Source organism: Peromyscus leucopus, chromosome 1, assembly GCF_004664715.2.
Source record: "Peromyscus leucopus breed LL Stock chromosome 1, UCI_PerLeu_2.1, whole genome shotgun sequence".
NCBI lineage: Eukaryota > Metazoa > Chordata > Mammalia > Rodentia > Cricetidae > Peromyscus > Peromyscus leucopus.
In genome coordinates this window covers 26,855,919-26,881,029 of record NC_051063.1, presented here as the reverse complement: position 1 = coordinate 26,881,029, position 25,111 = coordinate 26,855,919, and the positions used below count along the sequence as shown (strand labels likewise).

Genomic DNA, 25,111 nt, shown 5'->3' with positions numbered 1-25,111 from the left:
GCTTATGAAATAAATAGCCTGAAGGATGTTTGTAAGACTTTATAGTTTATAATTTTACACTCACATTTACATTAGGAAACTTTGCTAATAAATTTCAGGACTAGAAAATACATGACATATGAGAAGAAATAACCTACAACTGTATGGTAAGAAATATGCAAAAGAACTTTAAACCTGAGCAGAAGGGGGAAGGTGTGTGTGTGTGTGTGTGTGTGTGTGTGTGTGTGTGTGTGTGTGTGTGTGTGTGTAGGGAGGGAGGGAGAGAGGGGGGGAGAGAAAGAGAGAGAGAGAGAGAGAGAGAGAGAGAGAGAGAGAGAGAGAGAGAGAGAGAGAGAGAGAGAGAGAGAGTCACATAGTGTGGGGGTTATTTCACCTTTGCAAGCTGGGAACCATTAAGTAATGGCTCTCTCCACTCCCCCAACCGCCTTTGGTCAAACACATCCTAAACGTTAGGTCTATATTTCTGAGAAGAATGTGCTCCACTGCCCCTGGGAAACCCCGTTTCATTCAGTTGGTTTAGTTAGTTAATGATGGTGCATTTTGACTCCAACATCCCATTCCCTCTCATCAATCATGTCTTTCTAGACTGTCAGTTTTTAGAGCTGTGATTACAAAGCTTCCTCACATGAGGAGACTTAGAGAAAGATCAGACTGATCACAGATCTACTCCAGCGTTCTTACAAACTCCTGTCTCAACATTTTCAAATGAACAGAATGAGTTCTGTGAAAAGAGAAATCCCACCAGAAAGTGGATGGTGGTGACTGAGGTGTTAATGAGGGAAGTATTATTACTCAGTGCTGGGATGGGGCATTGCAAGAAGATGGACGGTTCTTTGTATAAAGCAAACCCGAGGAATACTGTCAACCATAAAAAATAAGATTTAATTTAGAGTCACAACACACAGAGTTCCCCCCCCCCGCTTTAAATTCTTCTTATTCAATCATATTTGTTATAAATATTCAATAGAAGCGCACTTTTCCAGGACTGAAATGGTCTTTAATAAAGCAAGCCATGTGTGGCTCTGCAGTCAAGCATTTTCATGCTTGGTTAGCTGTCAGGATGTTCGTGTTTCTTTCCCCAAAATTATTATTTGTGATTCTGCTTAGGTCTCTGAAAAGCATTATATTCTCTGGAGACTCCAGGAATCATCTATACATCCCAGTTCCATCCACATCTAATGCACGAAGCATTTCGGATGTGCTGTAAGAGGATGGCAGAGCTTACGTTTGAAGGGAGCCAACCATCCACATGCCGTTATAATTAATTCATCCTGGGGTGAATGCTTGTCTGGATGCTTGGAAGGGCCAGTTTCACCAGCAGCTCAATCGACTACATTTGAATTTGATACCTATCTAACCTTGGGCAAATAAGTGGTTTTCTTACAAGAGGCCTAAGGTGTCTGATTCTTAAAATATGGAGTGTGGATTTCACAAGGGATCACTAGAATAGTGTTACACTTTTGTACACAAAGTTTTATGGGAACACAATCACATCCACTATGGCTAAAAGTCCTAAATTCAGTAGTTGTGACAGAGATCATTAGTACACATCATCTAAAATATGTACTCTCTGCCTACAGATAGAATAAGAATGGGAAGATAGTAAATATTTCTTTACTTGACAATTCTTGAGTTCCTTTGGTCATAGAATTATTTTCTGTATATATTAATCTATCCAGTCCACCTGTCTTTAGCAAGTTCCTTCTCCAAGACAAAGTTCGAGAAATACAGAGAATACATGAACAGAACTTCATGATAGTTTCTTTTCTTTTCTTGGTAGGATTTAAACAATATTAACAGCTCTTGGAAATAACCAAGGTAAAATGTGGGGCAAATGTTTTATGATTTGATTATCATTGGTAAATGGAGAGAATCTCTTTCTTTCCTACTAATAATGTTTAAGAAGTTTAAAAACAGCATGAGAAACTTATTGCATTAAGACATCATTTTAACAGATTGTTTAGTTTTTGGTAATATAATTTGACATCTAAACATAAGCTGAGCGGGATCTCCCTCAAAACCTTTGATAATCTAGCTCATTGTCAAATGTTTGTTTTGCCTATCTGGCACTCATTAATTAATTCTTTTTAATATAGCTTGGATTTACTGATTTGGAAAAAGAGAATTATTCTTATTGATGTTGCTAAAATATCCAGGTGGCTTGAATTTCACCAACTAGATAGTTTAATCTAGCACATTTGTGTAGCCCTAATCAAATCTTTACTAACAGATGTGAGAAGCTCTGCACTGAAGCTAATGTTTGTGTCTCAATGATAATTAAATTAACTCAATAAGAAAAATAAATGGACAAATAATGACCAAAATTTCCCCCTAAACTTTTTGCCTTATGGAATCTCCGGGTAATTAAGAACTTTCTGTTTAAAGGTATATTTATTTTTCCCAGGAACTGGGTATGTATAGAACTGCTTAGAATCTTAAACTGTCAGAATTTCATTTACCAACAGGATAAACTGTGTAACTAAGCCAAAATTCAAATTTAATAAGTTTCTCTCAACATGGGCATGATAAAGCTTGGTTTACATTTCTTTTGACTAATAGTACAGGAAGCTTTTAAACATGTCATCTCTGTAAAATCTTCTAATTTGTAGAAACTTTTTTTTTTTGCGTTGGATAAATATGTCCACACTCCTGCTTAGGGTGGTATTGGGATGATGCCCTGGCTCCACACACTGACCTTACTGGACTCATTAATCATCACTCTCAATGAGCCTTTGGTTCCAGGCAACATTCTTACTACAGGCCAAGTAACTTCTCCTTTCATTTAAAGGCTATTTGTACAAAGAGGGGATTTAGAATTCCCAGTCTCTGTATTGAAGAGTTTTCACAAAGCCAAAAATAAGACATCTTATAGGAGTCAGGTTCATGGGAGGGAGGTAGCTAATGGATGAGGGCAGATGGCTGCCTAAGGAGGCCCTGGTGCTACCACCATGGGAGGCCAAGTCACAGCTGCAGATCAGAGTCCACTGGCCAGTGCCTCTGTGAGAACATGGAGACAATGCCCCCTCTGTTTCTATCCCTGGTGCTCTGACCTTGCTTGAGGCAAAACGGTGTCACTACACTTGAAGGATGGTCAGTGTTGTGGGACGGGGCCATCCAGCATGCATGGAGCCCTCTCACCCAAGCAAGTGCTTGCAGGCGTGGCCACCTGCATTTGTGTATTCTGCTGTATTTATTTATTTGTCTGGCTAATCGACTGAGGGTTGAATTCCCAAGCTAGCTATGTCTCTTCATGAAAGAGAGGAGGGAAGGAAGGAGGGAGGAAAAGAGAGGAGAGAGGGTGTGTATGAGAGAGAGTAGGAAGAAAGAAAGGAAAGAGGAAGCAGATGTCTCCTGTGTTTAATCTTGCCAATACACTCTCGTATTGTAAGAGCGGGTAGAAAAGGATTAGAAGTGTGACTTGATAATCAGAAAACTTGTAGTTCTGTTGCACTGTAAAGAAAATGTCTACTGCTGTATACAAATAAGATATGCCCCTGTTCCTGATCTATCTTCTTACTTAATATATCCCCTAGTTTCAAACATCCAAGATGATGTTGTGTTTATTTTTTCCTTCCTAGAGGACACCTAGTATTTAATTGATTAGAAAATCAGTAGGAACCAGGTGGTGGCAGTGAGGAACTGGGGAGGCAGAAGCAGGTGGATGTCTGAGTTGGAGGCCAGCCTGGTCTACAGAATGAGTTCCAGGACAGCCAGGGCTACTCAGAGAAACCCCATCTTGAAAAAAAGGGGGAAGCAGTAGGAAAAGATGAGCTAAGTTGAACTGAAACTAGATTTTATCCAAATATTTCCCTAGTCATGATTCCAATAAAACCCATGATGTCAAAGGTGATCTGGCCACTTCCCTAAATACTATATTGTTTCCAGGAATTCACATAATGAGAACATGGGAAGTTCTTGCCCTTGTGACCAGAGGAGGAAACCTAGGCTGCCATTAAATGTGTGTTGCAGGGAAGATCTCTCCTGGACATTTGGAGTCTGGGGATGGAGGCTAACTCTCCAATCTTGGAGAACAAGTAGTCAGGCAAAGTCCCCAAGTTCAAACAGACACAAGGACATTAAGTCACTGGACAGCATTCTGACAGATCTAACTCAAAGATGAGTATTTTGTCAATACTCACTATGGCTAAATTATTCAAAATACCTAAGCTAACTGTATGGCAGCGATTCTCAACCTGTGTGTCACAACCCCTTTGAGAGTTAACCAACCCTATCATATCAGATATCCTGTATATCAGATATTTACATTATAATTTATAACAATAACAAAATTACAGTTATGAAATAGCAAGGAAAATAATTTTATGGTTGGGGGTCACGCATGAAGAACTGTATCACAGTGTTAAGTAAGAACCTGCTATGGGAACAGGAGACTCTGGTTCATAGAAGAGCTGATATACCATCCAGGTAAGGCATCAAAAGCTAACTTAAAGTATCAAAGGTACTGCAAAGTAAATTTGTGCAACAACTGGGAGAAAGTAAGAGTGTCTCTGGTAGATGACAGCACTTTACAGATGATAATTCCTGACTACGGTGACTGTGTTATGGTCACAGGAGAAATAGACATTAACATATGCAGGGGTAAAAAATAATATATTATGCCATTTATTCTCCAATGGTTCGAGAAAAATCTATGTGTCTATCTATCATCTATCTATGAGGGAGACTGCAAAAGCAGTTGTAAATGTACACATTCTGACAACTGAGATGGGATCTAGATGGAGACTCTGTTGTATTTCTGTACCTATTTCAAATGCCTGAAATTATTGCAAAATTGAAAATATGTCCAGGCATGATGGTTCATATCTGTAATCTTAGCACTCAGGAGGCTTGGACAAGAGTATCATGAGTTGGAGGCCAGCCTGGGCTGCAGCGAGAATCTATCTGAAAAATCCAAAATCAAAAATTGTGTTTTTCAGGGCTGTAGTTCAGTTGGTAGAGTACTTACCTAAAACCCGGGCTTCTATACGTAAGTAATTCATAAACCAGGCATGGTGGCACACACTGTAATCCCAGCACCTTGAAGGTGGAGGCAGTAGGATCAGAATTTCAAGACCCTCATCTATATAGAAAGTTCAAGACCATCTTGGATTATACAAGAGCCTGTCTCAAAAATAAGATGAGGATTCACAAAAAGAACTTTAAAATTCTGGAATGGACTTTTGATGCTGTGAGACTTAGTGTTGAGATTTTCTGAGAGTAGTCCTGGCTAGGACGTTTCTCTCTGCATTTCTGCAGCCTGGTTTCTAAAAACCAAAGTGACCACAGATTCCTGCAGTTTAAAATACAATTCCTTCCCCGCTGGTATAACTACCAGCTTCTGAAACAGTGGCAATGAACACTTTAAGAAGAAGCCTGCTTTCGGGTTAAATATACAAAGGTAACGTGTCAAGATTGATATTATTTTCCTTGTAAGCACATGTTTTGTGGGCTGGGTTTATAGTTATAAATGCAAAATATTGAAATATTCCAATAAATATAAAATGTATCCCCATGAGGAAGACTAAGTAGGATTCATGAAAGTGATTTTATATCCAAGGAAAGAGAATGAGCATGGGAAATCATCTCAGAAATAAGCTCTATGTAGAATCACAGGATTTAAGAGTGAGAACGGGAGGCAGGGGGCACGGGACATTTTGTCTCAGTCCTTGTTGTCCTGAGAACTTAATGCTTTCTGTGGTTAACACCTGTATTTTATTCAAGATTCCAACTAGCACCAATACATTTAAAAACCTGGATAGAGGTGAGTTAAATATGAAAAGCCCTACTTGACTCAGGAGGGACATGAAGTACTTTCATTTAGGGACTAGGAAATATCCTGAACTTGAACAGTGGGGTCAAAAACAGTTCCAGTCCTGGGTCTGTGATATATGCAGGCACTAATTGGTCCTGTTTATCCATCACTAAGATGTGGAAATTAGCATATATAACATCTATGGTGTCTTGTGGCCATCTGAGCTTCTAAAGTATTATCCAGGCACTGCCTTAGTGGATTAACCTTCACTGACAGAGAACATTGTTCCAGAGGAAACATTCTGGAAATGAGTGAGCTATATTTCTTGTTTCAAAACTCAAAGTCCTTTCAGCTAGAACTCAGAGATCTGGATTGGGGCATAGCGTTACTTCAATGAAAATCTTCTTTATTATGGCATGAAACAAGTCTTATGAATCCTACTTTTAGGTTAATGTTGGAATTAACTAACTAAAAGCAATTCATTTACCTACAATTTACTGTGTTAGACACCTGCTTATAAAATATCTATATTAAGGCTCAGGGGTATAACTCAGTTGGTATAGTTCTAGCACACACAAGCCCTAGGTTTGATCCTCAGTAGCACATAAACAGGGTGGTGGTGCATTCTAGCACTTGGGAGGTGGAGGCAGGAGGATCAGAATTTCAAGATCTCCCTCGGCAACATATCAAGTCCTAAGCCAGCTTGGATATGTGAAGACCAGTATCAAAATGCATACCTACAAATAGATTGATGATAAATAGATAGATGGTAGATGATAGATTAGATAGATAGATAGATAGGATATGTGATAGATAATGACAAAATATAGATTATAAATGATAGATTGATAGATAGGTAGATAGATAGATAGATAGATAGATAGATAGAGATTCTACATTAAAGAATATTTTCATGAATATAAAATATCAGTGGAGAATTTTATGTCTCCATTTCTTCTCCCCTTCCTCCCAAGAAGAATTTAAATCTGGAAAGATTCCCCAAAATGTCAGGCTTTTTCATTTTACTTCTATCTTTTTTCATCCATACCATGACTTACTTGACATATTTCTTCAAATTAACTCACTTTTTGGAACTATAAACACCTATAAAGCTTCGTGTACAATGTGGGGCACAGAGCAGCCCACAGCACAATCTGCCTTTTGGGCTAATAGTGATAATTAGTGTTTATAATTGTTAGGTGCTTATCTACAGACACTTATGCATATACACTCATTTAATCCTTACAATAAACCTTTAATTTTGCAGGTGAGAAACATAGAGGCTTAAAATGATTTAATAATTTTATGCAATTATAATGCAATGAGTGATTAGCTAGAATTCAAGTTCTTCTAACTTTTCCATCCCTGGTGATCCTTGCTATACCAAACACATTATAGATTCCAGTGTCTGTTTGTCTTCCTATCCTGCAAGTATTTCCTACCCACTGTGTTCTATATCCATAGTGCTGGGGAAGTGGAGAATACACAGATTTACAATAAAAATATTCAGGGTGTACTACATGTTCATCATATATTAAGCCACAATGTATACTTTATACTCTTATGCTAAGTAGTATACTTCATATATTTAACCATATAATATCTGTTTGATATTTTGGGGAGTTTTAAGAATGAATCTAGAGCTTCACACATCAAGTTAAGTGCTCCACCACTGAATCAAAAACCCTGTGTGTGATTTAATTTTAAAGATGTAAAATTCTGACATCTTGGTTTGATTTTTGCCTCAATCACTAATGAGCAGAACTACTCTTTAACTCTTATAAATTGAGCTTATTTCCTTGTGAATTCAGGCAAACACAAAATCCCCCTATTTTATTTAAAGAAATCAGATAAGTCCGATTAGACTGAGAGATTGTGATTCTCATTTATTTATTTTTGGTGTTAATCATCTCAGCTGGCAAGTGCATCTTAGTGGAAGAGGAGTTAAAACACAGTCAGAGGGATTTTCTTTCCTCCTTTCTTCCTGTGGCTCCTGACCTTTGCTTTTTTCAACTTCCTCAATTTAGATTCAGTAAACTGTCATAGAGTGCCACAGCACCTGCTTTGGTACTTGAGAAATTGACTTTTCCTGCAAATTACCCTGATCAGTGACCTTGTCTTGACTACCAAAGGGTCTGGAGCATGAGGGAGGCTGTATGTGTGGCCAAGCCCCAGCCTACAGTTGGTACTCTAGCTCTTTGAAGTTCACAGTTATCTGTTTCACGTGCAGACATCCTACAACAAATACATTATAACCATCAACCAGAAAACTCAACCAACATTTGATCTTGCAAGGAATGGACTGGAGCATAATTTAAGACCTTCCAATATAAGCTTTCCTAAAGACCAACATTTAGTAGACAAGACTTTAGGTTGTCTCTGTTCAATCTCAGTGTGAACAACTACACAAAAGTAATGATATTGAGGGTGGGTACTACCAGCACTTCATTGTCTGTGTCCTTTAAAGATGCTTCTTTGTGAAGAATATTGCAGATCTGGGCCTGCTGTCCCAAGGGCACTGGGAAAGATCAAAGGCCACTTCTGGAAGCTCAAGAGGTAAAATTATATTTTTTATCCTTTTAGCTTTGATTACTGGCAGCTTACCACATTTTTTTAAGAAATTAATTGCTCTGTCCAGCCAACAGGTGTTAGCCCTCAAGTGCAGGCCAAGGGCCGGCTGCTGGGCAGGCAGCTTAAGGGCTCCATAACTCACTACAACCTTGAGCTCCCTCACATGGGCCCAGGAGAAAGTTCTGAAAGTATTGAAGGCCAGATGACATGGGAACCTGTGTCCCTGTCAAATATCAAAGAAAAACAGTTAGACTGTAAAAATGTAAACTTATAAAGCATGCACTTAATTTTGACAAGCTTTTAGTATCAAGTTACAGGCTTTAGCAATAAGGCAGCTTAGGCTAAAACTGGCTGTAGGAAGCAGGCTGAAAGCTCATTTAGAGTCAAACAGGGACACACAGCTCATGTTTTTTTCCACATCTTTTCACTTTAATTCAAAGGAAGAGTTTGATGCACAGTTTAGCGAAGCAAAATTACTATTTTAACTTGTTCTTAGAACTCCCAAGAACCAAAAACAACGTTGTTTTTTTTCTCTCATTTTTAAGTTTCATAGGGGTTTGATGGTAACGGACCAAAACACTTGTTTCAAATACTGTTTCAAACACTGTCATGCTATAAATGAAAACACAAGTTCTTTTTCTTTTCTTAAGCAACTAAAAGAGCAGGGCTTAATAAAATATTTGACCTCATACTGAGTCAGCTCTGAATGTCTCTAAGAAGCCCTGTTTCCTGGGCACATCTGTACTGTGTACTTAGGCCCGGAGATCACAAAAGCTATAACACAAAGAATGCCCACCTGTCATTTTATGACAAGTAAGTTGGCATTGAAGAATGAAGTTCAGTCTCTCTGGATGTGCGGATATAGGGAGATGCAGTTTAATGGATGAACACTGAGTACCAGCTTAGGTTTAGGATGGGTTTTTTGCCTTACAGTCACCTTTATTCACTCCACCAACTCACTCTTATTTTAACATCTATTTATTTGTGGGTGGAGAATGTGAATATGCCATGTAGTAGTAAGAGGACAACTTGAGGAATTTGGTTCTTACCTTCTATCATGTAGGTTCTAGGGAATAAACATAGGTTGTCAGATTTGACAGCAAGCACCCTTATCTTTCCAGCCTATCCACCAACACTTTTTACCCATCACAGGTGAACAAGTGTGTCCATAGGAAACATGTAATATTGTAACCTTTCTACCGAGTACAGACCTCAGACCCACATCTCCCTGGTCATGGGGAAGGATAGAGACCCTGTGTACAAAAGTGACAACCTGAACTAAGAAAGATTGACAGAACATACACTGGTCAGTTAATGATCCCAAGATGGCTTAGTGTAAACTTGCTTAAAAAAAAAAAAAAAAAAAAAAAAAAAAAAAAAAAAAAAAAAAAAAAAAAAAACACTTCTTGGGCAGCTTTGGAAGATAATACCTCAGATCAAAAGACTGCTGCTAACTGTCTGAAGTCCCCAGTTCTCGGCTCCAGGTTGGCTATTCAACCTGGGAAATGACCAACCATTGTCCAGGCTTATCCCAAGGCCAACACGGCCAAGGCAAGCTCGGTGGATAGCTATGCAAAATATTTAACACCCCAAAGATTTCTAGGCTAGAGGATTTTTATTGCTCAGTGGATGCTGAAGAAGGGGCACATGAAGAGCCTTTCTGAGCTCCTGTGTCAATCAGAGGTCCAAATTGCCACATATGAGGAACGGCTCAAACTAAGACATTATATAATTCCTTTTGATTGTATGACCACAGGCAACTTGAATGACATCTTCCCAGAAACCAAACTAGACAGGAAGAGGTAAGTATCCCTATTAGCCTCAAGAGCTAATTGAGAGCTTATAAATAGGGAATCCAGAAGAATGTGCTGATCCTTACATTACAAGCTCTGGGAATTTAAAAAAAAATATATATGCTGGGCGGTGGTGGCACATGCCTTTAATCCCAGCACTTGGGAGGCAGAGGCAGGAGGATCTCTGTGAGTTCGAGCCTAGCCTGGTCTACAAAGCTAGTTCCAGGAAAGGCGCAAAGCTACACAGAGAAACCCTGTCTCGATAAACCAAAAAATAAATAAATAAATAAATAAATAAATAAATAAATAAATAACTGCATAATTAAAAATATTCTGATTGCATGGTCAGTTCTATTTCCTCTGTTACACCACCACTGTCCCAAAATGTTGGCTGGGTTGGCAAGCTGCTGAAATTTCAGTATGCTTTCTCACATGGAAAGAAAGTAAAACTTAGCATGTGAATTGTAGCCCCCCCAACATATGGTGGAGCCCACAGACAGTGGAAAGGGAAGTGATTTGTGACTGCTCACCCGACGTGTGTTCTATTGTGTTGCCAAAAATGATAGACTTAAATAAATTGCTCTTTTTGGAATTTATACTCGTGCCTTATTCTCATTTTTAAAGAAAAAAATGAAGAAAGAAAAGCCTCATGTCTACATGGAAATTCCCATTTATTTATGTGGTTCACAGCCTGCCCTGCCTCCCCTGACTTCCTTACCCAGCAGAGCCCAGAGCATTTTGGATATGAAAACTGCATGTTCTGAGAGAAAGGAGAGGGGGTGAGGTAAAGGGGGAGGAAACGTAATTAGTGTGGAATCCTCAGCGCCAGATTCTCCTCAGAAAATTTTATGGCTTTTCTGAGGCAGCCAAGGAGTGGCTGGATTTACTTAGAGAAACTATTAAGCCTGGTGCAAATTAATTTTTTGTTGGTCTACATTTTCTGTTTTAATTTTGTCAATTGCAGTGCCTATTGTTGAGAAAAAATTAGTACCTTAATGCTGTCTAAACATAAATCTCATCTTCAATCTGTTAACATTCAGCTGTGGTAAAAATAATTAGATGAAGTGTTTTTTAAGTATTATTTACAAATACATTTGCAAAAATGAATGATTTAAACAGGCATTTTAGTCAATGGATTTAAAGTCATTCGAATGAAATTAATCACGAGAATCTTGCCGTTCTTAATTTTATGGTTTGTAGCAGAGGAGGGGAGAGCAGCCTGCTACATCCCTGACACAGAGCAGCACTGGAGGAACCCATTGGGATGCCCTGCTGAGAAGAAAGACACAAATTAGGACTGCACAAGATTTAGAATGCCCGTGGACCCCAGACACAGGCTGGAAATGATCCAGGGGTCAGAGTGGACCAGACACAGAGTCACATATATAACCCTGCTTATAGATAAAGAAGTGCGGGGGCGGAGACACGCATGATACAAGGTTGTAAAACTCGGCATTTGGCAAGCAACATCTGAGGTAAGTGTGCAGCCTGGCAGTGGCAGTTGTACTTCCACCAAATGGAACGAGGAAGTGGTTCAGACACATCAAAGCAAACTAGGATTTACAATGGGGTTGAAAGCCAACAGCCATAAGAAAAGGCAAGCACAGAGCACTGTCCAGGCTGGCTTAACCTCCTATAGAGACCAAGAAATGCCTCTCCCCTGGGGGACCTGAGCTCCTAGGGCCCCCACATGAGCTGGTACTTTGAGCACAAGTGACCATTCTTCACCCCGATGTCTACTGCTTGGCCCAAGTATCTTCCAATCATCCCACACACTTCTCATCTTGTTTTCTAGCTCCATATAAACTCTACTGATCCTGTTTGCTCAAAGCCAGACCTACAGGATAAACCGTAGCATACAGATCCCAGCATGCGCTCACTGTTCAAATGGTCCCTGAAGCTTCCCTAGGCTCCAAGCAGACCTTTCCATGCCTTTGGAAGTTCTTTACACAACTTTGTAGCAACCTTTACCATCTGCACCCCTGACTCCACCCAGCCAGCAATGCACAGCTTGTTCTCACAGAAGACAACCTGAACCAAGTGTTCTTGTGCATTAGTTCTTTTCATCCCTGACAGCTGCCATTGCATCTTTCAGAGGAAAAACAAAACGGGAGCCCCAGACAGTGAGGTTAAGGTACTCACTCACTCCTCACAGTGATGATGTTATCCAGGAGTTAAAGCATGTTGGAACCTCAAGTTCCTAATCTGACAGTGTTCCTAGGTAAGGAATAGGAATTACAGATGGACACACTAATTATTTGTTTATTGTAGCACAAATCTTAAAAGGTCTTGTTAATAAAATCAAACCCAGAGCCAGGTATTGGGGTGAATGCTAGAAGATCAGAGAAGCAGAACAAGCCACAGCTTCCTCACCTTGCCAATTCCTCAGCTGATTCTGTTTCCTCAGACTGGAAGCCTCTGAGTCCTCATTCAAATGGATCTCAGCTGAACTGTTGCTCAAAGCCTAAAAGCTTAACCAAGCTCTAGTTCCTGGTCTTCATGCCTTATATACCTTTCTGCTTTCTGCCATCACTTCCTGGGATTAAAGGTGTGTGTCTCCATGCCTGGCTGTTTCCAGTGTGGCTTTGAACTCACAGAGATCCGGATGGATCTCTGCCTCCAGAATGCTAGGATTAAAGGTGTGTGTGCCACTATTTTCTGGTCTCTATGTCTGTCTAGTGACTGTCCTGTTCTCTGACCCCAGATAAGTTTATTAAGGTGCACAAAATATTGGGGAACAGTGGTATTGTGTTCCCTGAAATATTGCGTACCCTAATAAACTTATCTGGGGTCAGAGACAGAACAGCCACAATATTAAACATGAGGATAGGCAGTGGTAGCACACGCCTTTAATCCAAGCGTTCCAGTGGCAGAAATCCATCTGGTCAAGGACACAGCCAAGCATGGTGACTCACGCCTTTAATCCCAGGGGGTGATGGTAGAAAGCAGAAAGGTATATAAGGTGTGAAGACCAGAAACTAGAAGCATTTGGCCTGGTTAAGCATTTGGCTGGTTAAGCTTTCAGGCTTCTAGCAGCAGTTCAGCTGAGAACCATTCTGGATGAGGACTTAGAGGCCTCTAGTCTGAGGAAACAAGACCAGCTGAGGATCCAGCGAGGTGAGGTAGCTGTGGCTTGTTCTGGTTCTCTGATCTTCCAGTTCACCCCAATACCTGGCTCAGATTTGTTTTATTAATAAGACTCTTTAAGATTCCTGCTACAGGGAACACAATATCACCACAGTTTATAAACCATGGGGATTTCATGGTTGTGGAAGGTGGGAAACCTGAGATCAAGGCACAAGATTCAGTATCTGGTAAAGACCAGGGAACATAAATCACTAATTATATAATCCTATTCACAAGGCAAGAAGCTTCATGACACAATCATGGACCAAATGTCCCACCTGATACCATCACCTTAATGAGTAAACTTCAACAAGTGAGTTTTAGGGGGACCTAACTCCTTAGCATACTTCCTTTTGACAGACCCATTCCTCATTTTCTCTCTCTCTCTTCCTTTCTCTCTCTCTCTCTCTCTCTCTCTCTCTCTCTCTCTCTCTCTCTCTGTTTGTTTTGCTTTGGTTTTTTGGTTTTTTGTTTTGTTTGAGACAGGGTTTCTCTGTGTAGTTTTGGTGCCTTTCCTGGATCTCGCTCTGTTGACCAGGATGGCCTCAAACTCACAGAGATCTGCCTGCCTCTGCCTCCCAAATGCTGGGATTAAAGGTGTGTGCCACTGCTGCCCAGCTGTTTTCTCATTGTAGTAAGATGAATGGAATTTCTCTAAGATTGTTGTGTACCCAGAACCTAGAATGTATCTTATTTAGAAAAAGGGTCTTTGGCTGGGGTTGTTGCTTAATGGTAGAGCACTTGTCTTTAATGTATAAGGCCATGGATTAGATCCCTGTCATTGCAGAAAAAAAGGAGTCTAAAAATAGGGTCTTTTCAGATAAAATTATGACAAGGTCACACTAGATTAGGCTATGCCTAAATCCAATTATTTTTTTCCTCATAAGAAAAGAAAGGGTTGAGTGGTGGTGGTGGCATGTGCCTTTAATCCCAGAAGCAGAGGCAGGTGGATCTCTGAGTCCCAAGCCAGCTTGGTCTACAAAGTGAGTACCAGGACAGCCAGGGCTACACAGAGAAACCCTGTCTTTAAAAAAAAAAAAAAGAAGGAAGGAAGGAAGGAAAGAAAGAGGGGGGAGGGAGGGAGAGAGGGAGGAAGGGAGGAAGGAAGGAAGGAAGAGAAAAAGGAAGAAAGGAAGGAAGGAAGGAAGGAAAGAAAGAAAGAAAGAAAGAAAGAAAGAAAGAAAGAAAGAAAGAAAGAAAGAAAGAAAGAAAGAAAGAAAGAAAGAAAAAAGAGAGAGGAAAAAAAGAAAAGAAGAAAGGGCCTAAGGAGATAACTCGATTGGTAAAGTACTTGACATGCTGACACGAAGACCTAAGTTTGATCCCCAGCATTCATGTGGAAAGGTTAGAATGTAGGGCACACCTATAATCCGAGGCTAGAGAGGTAGAGTCAGGAGGATCCCAAGGGCTTAATGCCCAGCCAACCAAGTTGAATCAGCAAACTCCAAGTTTCCTGAGAGACTCTGTCTCAAAACACAAGATGGAGAGTAATTGACCACTGTCCATCACACTCACCTATTCCTATACATGCTGCTCTAGTTACATTGTGTTATTGTAATAGAACACTGACCAAAACTCAGCTGGGGAGGAAAGGGTTTATTTGGATTACAGATTATAGTCTATTGTCAAGGAAGGCCAAGGCAGGAACTTGAAGTAGAAACCCCAGGAGAACACTGCTTACTTTTATCCATCTAGCTCCCTCACAGGCTCGTGCTCAGCTGGCTTTCTTTCTGAGCTCAGGCGCACCTGCCCAGAGATGGCACTACCCACAGTGGTTGGTCCATCCTACATCAATTAATAATAAGGAAATGCCTCACAGACAGGCCCACATGTCAGTACCATCCAGGAAATTCTTCAATGAAGATTTCCTCTTCCCAAGTGTGTCAAGTTGACAACAAAACTAATCAGGACACACACACACACACACACACACACACACACACACACACACACACACAAGAAAAGAGGAGGAAGGAGAAAGAGATGAGGAGACAGATGTTGGAAAGGGGAAAGGGCCATACCATAATGGAGGCTAATATCGAAGTATGCAGTCACCTGCCAAGGAATAAAAGAGTGCCAGGAAGGAATTCAAGAAGCTAGGAAGGGACAAGCAAGAGACCTCTGATTCCACCCTGAGGAAAAACAGAGAGAATTTCCTGTGCTAAGCCACCAGCTCCTGACATTTTGCTGAGGGAGTCCTAAGAAACTAATACACTCACTCTTTTTTTTTTTTTTTTTTTTTTTTTTTTTGGTTTTTCAAGGTAGGGTTTCTCCGTGTAGTTTTGGTGCCTATCCTGGATCTTGCTCTGTAGACCAGGCTGGCCTCAAACTCACAGAGATCTGCCCAGCTCTGCCTCCCAAGTGCTGGGATTAAAAGTGTGTGCCACCACCACCTGGCCCTAATACACTCAATTTTTAACTTTATTTCATCAGATCATTGTAAGGCGTCTTAATCCTTGCCTTTACTTTTGCCAAAGAAACAGATAACAACTGGAATAAGTTAAAATATACTAAGGCACCCAAAGAAACTGACCCTATTTCCTCAGAGCAGGAAGGTTGAACTGGAAGTAGGAAGGATGGACTGCCTGAGGTAGATGTGACCAGAGGACAGATGAACAACCACCCTTATTTTTTTTCTTTTTATTATTAATTAATTTTCCCAACCAGATCACAATTTTCCCTTCCTCTCTGCTGTCCTCCCAGTCCCTCCCTCCAACCCTCTGCCTTTCCTGCCCCCACCTACTCCTCCTTTCTCTTCAGAAAAGGGTAGTCTTCAAATGAATTTCAGCCAGCCATGACATGTCAAGTTGCAGTAAGACTAGGCACCTCCTCTCCTATTAAGGCTGAATGAGGCAAGGGTTCCAAAAGCAGGTGACAGAATCAAAGACACTCTGCTCTCACTGTTAGGAGTCCCACAAGAAGAACAAGCTACACAACTGTAATATATATGCATGTATGCAGAGGGCCTAAATCAGTCCCATGAAGGCTCCTTGGTTGTCAGTTCAGTCTCTTTGAGCCCCTAGGAGCCCAGAATAGTTGATTCTGTGGGGTTTCTTGTGGTGTCTTTGGCCTCTATGGTTCCCATAATCCTTCTTCCCCCTCTTCCACAGGACTCTCCAAGGTCTGCCTAATGTTTGGCTGTGCCAACCCTATTCTTCAGAATGGCTAGAAGTTGGTACTATGAAAGCCAGTTGCTGAAGAAGAGAAGCATTGTATGTATTTTCAAGACAAACAGATAGCAGGTTCAAAATAGCTATAACCCAAAAGTTACCATCATAGCAGGCCCATAACCCAGGCCCATTCCTCTGTGAGCTGCCCTCCTAAGAACACCTTTACATAGTGTTCATAGGTGCTTCAGCCTGGCTTAGCAGTTAGCCCATGCCAGACTCTTGCATGGTGTGTTAATAACTGGCCTTGTCTCCTCTTCCTTTCGGTCTGTGAGCATTTCCTGTACAGTGGGTCTTTCTCTTACCTCTTCAGCACTTATGGTTTTTCCCTACAGAGAGACTTCCCAGAAAACTCGGCTTGATCACATATTTGGGCAAAGGAGGAGATGCATTTGAAATGAGAGAGATTTAGAATGTTTTTATGTGCCATCATCTCTTCAGGGTTTCCAGTGTTCTATCCCAAAACTCTAGAATTGGTAAAGCAGATCTTGGTCCATGTTTAGAAGAAACAAGTATGGTCCAGAAAACTTGAACTGATGTGGGATGGATATTGGGAATAGAGTCATCAAAGAATTGTACTCTGGAGGGACCTTAGAGAATGTGCACCCCACCTGGACTGGGGATTTGATGTTCAAACTTACCGTCTAACAGAAAGGGCAGAGCAGGGAGTGATGTGAGCATATATCTCTAGAAGGGTCACTTGAAGGTGGAGTTGTGGAGTAGATCACATACAACCCTGTCTGACTACCAAGCTCTGAGACCCTCTATCTTCTATAGCCTGCCCTATATTGTAAGATGCAGTCTTCAGGGCACCCATGGTTGTGAATGCTGCAGCAAACCCAATCAAGCGCCTTCTAACATTATTTAAACTTCTCAGATGTCCCTCTGTGGAATTCTCTCATCTTCCCTACAGGGTTAGCAGGTAAGACACCAAAGGGTTTTTATAATGTTTACAAAAACACGACACAAAAGTGAAAAATGTTGAGCAAAGTAGCATTTCAACATTGTGAACTATTTTCTTCTCTGCAAGTAAAGGGGGCAGAATATTTTCAGGTCTGCACATGGTTTAGGCCACATCTGAGTATAATCCAGTGGAGGGACTCAGAAGATGCTTGGAGGATGTTGACTAATGACTTCAGGATTACATTAGGGAAATCCCAAGGGTTGACAGACTTTGGACTTGGCTAAATTTGGATGTTAGACATTTATTTATCCATATTAATTGTAAACAGCTCAAGAGGATTCAAACTAATTATTCCCCCTTGGAGGCTTGTTGTTGAAACACGAAGGGCACATTTCTTTCAAAATAAACGACCTGTCACCACTTGAAGCAGGTCTCTTCTTTGCAATCCATCTTTGGCTCCAGTGCTGGCTTCATGTTCCAAAAGCCCTTCCTCCCTCATGTCTCTCCTCTCCCCTCTGACCACTGCAAGCCAAGTACTCTCAGTCTCACACACCCGTCCTCCTGGGCTTCCTCTCCCACACTCTGGAAACATTTCCTTGACAATGGTCACCTTTATGCTCTGCCCCTCGGCATAAGGTGGAGACCAACCTTGTGCCAGTACTTCTTGCTTTCCCCTTATAAATCTCAGGGGCAGCCTCGTTCACAGAACGAGAAAATTCGCAGAAACAGAGGCTTGTGTATACAACCTGCTTGGTAGTTCCTTGCCTTCTCATTACTGGCTGTGGCATCCTCAGCTGGACCAGGAGTTCTTTGAAGATGAAGATGGGTGTCCTTGCCCTGAGAAGTATCCTTAGACAAAGTTGATGAGCATCAGATGAATAAACAGGGAATCTGGGTTACTTAGTTGGTGAAATGAATTTTCTACACCATTCCTGGATCTGTTGCTGAGCCGTTACTAAGTCCCTCCACTCAGTGTTGCACTCTGCCTGCCTTCAGTTCCTTACTCTCAAATACATCCTTCTCTAGCATGACTTCAGTTTGTTAAGGTGTGGTTTCGAGAAAGAAACCCTGGGCCATGTACATATTAGGTAAGCATTCTGTCACTGAGTAATTTCTTACTTTAGTTAATACACAGTCTCCCTAAATTGCTGAGCTTATCTCAAACTCAATCTGTAACCCAGGCTGGCATTGAATTGCAATCCTCTAGCCTCAGCCTCTTGAGTAACTAAGATTACAGGCATGTACCAAATGTCTTAGAGTTTAATGTAATATATTATTTTGCCTATAACCTTCTTTGTAATAGATTCTGTATTTGAGTCCCTTAAATTTTCACACAGCAACAAACTAAACAGGGGTTCTCCATTCTGTGTCTTCAAAAGAAAGCCCATTCCTAGTTCATCTCTCTATGTCCTTTGCAGGATGATGTAGGGAAACGAGAGAGAGTCAGACCCCAGGAGTTTTCCCATCCTGTGAGACCATTTTGTACCCAAGAGAGACTCTACTACAGTGCACTCCTGTCTTTAATTCAGGGTCAGACTAATGCCATTGATGCTCTTGCATCATAACATACTCCTCAGAACGGCTCCCATGTCCTGGTGTGCCACATGTGCACAGGCAGGTGGAGAAAGACCCTGTGGGGCTTGGCCTCAGTTGCACGGAAAAAATCTGAAACTAAAAAGAGAGGCCATTTCTCCAGCTTGGGTCCAGATGAGGATTCAAAATATAACTCAAGACTTTCAAAGCATGATTCATGAGTTGGAGGAGTTATGGAGCCGTGTGTTTGAAAGGGGCAGAAAAACAGTAAATCCCAACCCTCTCATTGATTCCAAACAAGTGTTCTCATGGTTGCAACCTGGAAGCACTGGAGCAGGTAAAATATTCTGGTTTTAGATGATAGGGAAGAAAGCTTCTGTTAACATTGGATTTTAGGTTTTTCTACAAAAGAGAATTGCTCATTTCACAGTAAGAAAACAAATATTCCAATTTTTAAAGGTAAATATTTGATAGAACCTATGTTTTGTCCCAGTTTATACAGTACTGTTCTCTTTTCTATAAAATTAGCATCACATTTGCCCTCGCTCTTCCCTCCCCACAGGGTTTCTAGAAGAATTCACCAGAATGAGGATGAAAATGTTCTTAAGGAATACAGCTGTCTACATGCAAAGAAGCATTGTTTCTGTTTAGTGGGGTTTGAAGTTCAAATGATGGAAAAGTTTTCCAAAACGACTTGATGAGCCATTATTGCCAGTGTTCACATCTAAGTTTCCTTCATTTTTGCTTTACTTCATTTTATTCTGTGCAGCCTGTACTTTCAAATTTATTTTTAAAGAAAAGTTTATATCTTGATAAGTAAAGATTAGTGAATCTGAACAATGAAGCAAAATGACCTCTCCCCTGTCCTCCTTCTAAATAAGATTAAACCCTTGGGACTGATGAATCCTTGGTTTTCTTTCAGACTCCACACTCAAACCGGGTGCTGGAAGAAGCAGCAGCCTGGCAAAGCCAACCAGTACAGCCAAACATGCCCAACAAAAGCTTGCTTTCTCAGGGGACTGCACCAGAAAAGGAGCAGCTGAGCAAGAACAGAAATGCCTGGTGATCACCCTGGTGCAGCTGTGCATCACAGAGAAGCAACCGAGACCACGTGGGAGCCAAGACCAAGACCACATGGCAACCAGGACAGAGACCACGCAGGAGCGGGACTACTACTCACAGGCCATAAAGAGGAAACTCACACCAACCACAACCTTGGATGGGGTGAAACGTGTGATAACATGGCTATGGAGCTGGGCCTTGATCCCTTCCAGGAGGTAATGAGCTTCCCGCACCACCAAACCACCACCGTATGTGTGGTGTCAGTGGAGACCATCTAGGAAGCTTTCATCTGAAAGCAACAAAGGACTCCACTCCACTGTAGCTGTGTCAGACAGCGACTGAAAAGTCAGGTCTGCAACCTGAGCTAAGTGACAAGCAAGAACTCTCATCCCCACTCAGCATTAGCAAGGGATCCTTCCCTCAAAGTGATATCAATAGAGAGCAAGAGGCAACTGGATACTCACCCCTAGCTGTCCATGATGAAGTGATCACCCTGCCTCCTATCCTCCTGTCCAAGCTGTGCAAAAGAAAATTAACCAGGTAAGATGTAAGATTCAGGGTGAGAAATAAGGATCTAGTTTTGTTCTACTCATCGACATCCAGGTTTCCTAGCACTGTTTGTTGAAGATACCTTTTCTCCAGTGTGTATTATTAGTATCTTAGTCAAAAACCAGGTGGTTCTCTAGTCTGTTCTATTGATCTTTGTGTCTATTTTTTGTGCCAGTATCCTGCAGTTTTTATTACAGTAGCTCTGTAACATAACTTGAGAGCAGGTATGGTAATCCCTCCAGCATTATTCTTTTTGCTCAATATGGCTTTGGCTATCTGGGATCTTTTATGCTTCCATAAGAACTTCAGGACTTTTGTTTTTGTTTGTTTCTTTCTTTTCCTATGAAGAAGGCCATAGGGATTCTTACAGGGATTGCATTGACTCTACATTATGTTTGGTAGGACAGTCATTTTCACAGTATTAGTTCTACCAATGCATGAACATAGAAGGTCATGCTATCTTTTAGTGACTTCTTCAATCTCTTTATTTAGAGACTTTAAAACTTTTCATTGTAGACATCTTTAACCTCTTTGGTTATATTTATTCCTAGATATTTTTTAGGCTATTGTGAGTAGAGTGTGTTTATGATCTTTTTCTCAGCATGTTGTTATTGGTACATAGAAAGTCTACTGATTTTCTTACGTTAATTTTGTATCCTGCAACTTAGCCAGAAGTGTTAATCAGTTCTAAGAGAGTTCTTGCAGAGATTCAGAGTCTCATAACATTGTATTCAAAATGTTCAGATTCCAACTCAAATCACTCAGGATGCCAAGAATCAGGGTGACATCAAACTGAAGGAGAAAGACAGTTAACAGATGCCCATGCCGGGTGACAAAGACATTCAAATTATCTAAAATTTTAAAGCAACCATCACAAAAATGTTTTGATGAGCAATAGCGGATGACTTGAAACAATTAAAAATGTCTCATCCAGGCAATAGAAAATATGAGGAAATTTTTATGACTGAAATATAGAATAAATTATTACTTTCTATTAGATAAATTCACACCCATGCTCTTAGGTGTATCTTTCTGAACAATCATCTTTCTCTATTAACTCTCATGCTTAAGCCTATATTAAAATATTTCTAATTATAACAGGTGTGATGTCATACACCTTATATCCAAGCACTAGAGAAACAGAGGTAGGGATCTTGGAGATACCTTTATTAAACCAACTATGCATGTACATACATATATATATATGAATTCAATAGCCAAATGAATGGAAGATAGGAAGGAATCATTGGATATGAAGAATGGAATATTACCTGAATTGAATTTGAAGAACAGAAAGGACCTAAGTTAAACAACAGAGGAAAATGAACACACACACACACACACACACAGGCCAGAGGGCAGTCCCAGATTTGTTCTTCAGGAGTCTCCTATCTTGTTTTCTGAGACAGGATCTCTCACTGAGGTTTCCTATTAGGCTAGGCAGGCTGTCCAGAAAGCCCCAGGAATCTGCCTTTCTCTGCCTCCCTACTAGAATTACAGAGGTATGCCAGCACACTCCTGGCTTTCTTATAGGGATTCTCAGATCTAACTTGGGTCTTCAGGCTGACTCTAAAGACTAACCATTTTCCCAGACCCCATAGTCAAACTTCTTAAAATTAATGACAAAGAAACCTGGCATGGGTGATCCTGTGCTATATGAAGAATTCCAGGCTAGCCAGTGCTACATGGAACGAGAGAGAGAGAGAGAGAGAGAGAGAGAGAGAGAGAGAGAGAGAGAGAGAGAGAGAAAAGAAGAAGAAGAAGAAGAAGAAGAAGAAGAAGAAGAAGAAGAAGAAGAAGAAGAAGAAGAAGAAGAAGAAGAAGAAAGGGAGGGAGGGAGGGAGGGAGGAAGGAAGGAAGAGTAAAAATTTTTAAAAATAAAAAAGAAAATCAGATTTTTGGGTTTTTTTTTTTACTAATACTAAGAACTGAACTTAGGACACCATGTATTCTCAATAGGCATTCTTCCATTAAGCTGTACTTCCCAAACCTCTTTTTAACTTTTAAAACTGAATCCTGCTAAGTTGTTCAAGCTGGCTTTGAATTCACTCTGTAACCCAGGCCTTGAACTTGAAATCCTCCTGCCTCAGTCTTCCAAGTCCCAGGAATGACAGATCTATATCACCAGGCCCAGCTAGAAAAAAGAATTTTGAAATCAACAAAGGACGCCACTCCTATAAAAGGAGGAAGAACTCTATGGACAGCAGAGGAGAAGCGGCTGTGGAGTCCATAGTCAGTGCATGTCACTCTCATGCTGAAAAAAAAATATCCAGGAAACATTCTCTGAGTATAAGGAGAAATTGATAAATTTTCTAGTGAAGAAAAACAAAGAACAAACCTATGGTAGAAGAATAGCTAGCAGGGAAGAATGACAGAAGAAACCTTCAAACACCAGAGAAAAGAAAAACAAAAATATATATATATATTGATAAATGCAATGCATTCTCCTCTCGGGTTCTTTATGTTTAAAGCTAAATAAAAGAAAAAAGAAAAAGCAACAGCAACACTCTGACATGGCTCAGAATATATTAAAGGAAACATTTGACAAAGTTCCATTACTTGAAGAAGGATAAATGGACAAAAGGGGAAATGATATTTCCAGATTTCATTAAAACTGGTTTGTGGGGGTTGGGGAAGCTGGTAATTATCCAAATACAACACAATACCCAAGACAATCAGAGAAATGCTGTAGGAAGAGAAAGCATCTAAAGCACTAAGATAAATAAAAATGAAAATGCAGCCGGGCAGTGGTGACGCACGCCTTTAATCCCAGCACTTGGGAGGCAGAGGCAGGCGGATCTTTGTGAGTTCGAGGCCAGCCTGGTCTACAGAGAGAGATCCAGGAAAAGCGCAAAGCTCCACAGAGAAACCCTGTCTCGAAAAACCAAAAAAAAAAAAAGAAAGAAAAAAAGAAAAGAAAAAAGAAAATGCAAAAAAAAAAATACTCAAGTGGAACACAGGATGTGAGTTTAAAGCAAATGAAGAAGTGAAAGCATACATCAAGCAGAAAAGAATAAAATTAAATTAAAATTAAATGGCAGGCTTAACACCTAACATAGCAATAATCATTCAAATGCAAATGATCCAATACATCAACTAAACGACAGAGATGGGCAGAGATCAGAAACCAAGACTTGAGTGTACTCTGTCCACAAGAATCTCATCACAACTATGAGACATGGAATTGAACATGAAAGGATAGGGAAAGCAGTCATAAGCAGATAGAACGAAAGAAAACTGAGACTTCAGAGTAAAGAAAATTACTGGTGACAAGGAGAGACATTCTATAATGATGAAAAAGTCAGTTCACTAAAAGGATGTAGCCACCCTAAATGTGTGTATACCAAACAACAAGCCAACAAGATTTCGGCTGTAATAATGAGCACTACTGAAAGGGAAAGTCAATCCACTGCTAAGTGGGATGAAAATACTTCTGTCAGTGTTCTATGTAACAGCTGGGAATCAGCAAGGTCACAGAAGAACTCAACAGTAACAACCACTAGGGCCCAGTCCCTCTCAAACATCTCACCCAGCAACAGGCAGATGCTTGCTTTTGTCAAGAAAACATGAAACTTGTACCAACACAGCCCACATCTTGAGTAATTTTTTTAAAACTACAAATATAAAGGATTGAAATCAAACAAAATATGTTCTCTGAGAATATTTGGATTTGAGCTAGAAAACAATAACAGATAGATTAAAATAAATCTTATTGCAAACATTTGGAAAATAAACAACACATTTCTAAATAATCCATGAGTCAAAGAGGATACCTTGGGAAAATCTAACAAATACACAAACTGAGAGGAAATGAAATTTATATCAAGTTTGGGAGACGTGGAGAAAGTAGTGTTGACATGAAAATCAGTAGTACTCAATGCCTGTATTAGGAAAGACAAAGATTTAATCCATAATCTGAGGTTCCATATGAAAACTCAAAAAAAGAACATAATAAACCTAAAGCAAATTTAAATGTGAGGAAAAAAATTAGTTAAATTGAAACAGTAAAATACAGAAGTACAATGAAACAAAAAAATTGTGCATATACATACACACATAAATAAATTTAATTTTTAGAGATAAAGATAAGTAACCCTGGCAAACATATAGTAAAACATAAAGAAATACATAGAGAACATAAAATTATGAAAAATGGAGTATGAAATATAACATGGACTCTTAAAATATCAAAAAGTAATAAATTATTGTGCATAAATTTGACAGTTGGGATAAATGGACCAATTACTTGAAAAAACTGTCATAACTCAGTGTGAAATAGATACTTTGACTACTAAGGAAGTTGAATCCATAGCTTGAAAATTCATAAAAGAAAAAATTTGTAGACCCAGAAGACAACTGAGGTTTCTACTCAGTATCTTAAGAATCAACAGGGTCTACACCAGTTTATTCCAGCTCACAACTGTTTGAAAACAGCTAGCATTACAATGTGGCAAACACTGACAAAAACTCTACAAAAAAAGAGAAATATTCATAAATGTTCTTTATGAGTAAGGATGCAAAAAAATCTCTTCACAAAACACCAGCAAATTTAATTGAGCAAAATATGAAATGAATTCTATACCATGATGAAGGTTTGGTTCAGTACTTTAAAATTCAACCGATATAATAAACCGTGGTCACAGAAAAAAGTCAC

At 40.1% G+C, this 25,111-nt stretch overlaps 1 long non-coding RNA gene across 1 annotated transcript in view; it reads right to left on the bottom strand.

Annotated features, from left to right (window-relative positions):
- The window catches only part of LOC114701068, an 88,559-nt gene that overhangs the window by 18,879 nt on the left and 44,569 nt on the right, over nucleotides 1–25,111 (bottom strand). The window contains exon 4 of the long non-coding RNA XR_005091543.1: nucleotides 20,373–20,425. This is a non-coding gene — a long non-coding RNA (uncharacterized LOC114701068). The remainder of the gene's footprint in view (nucleotides 1–20,372; nucleotides 20,426–25,111) is intronic.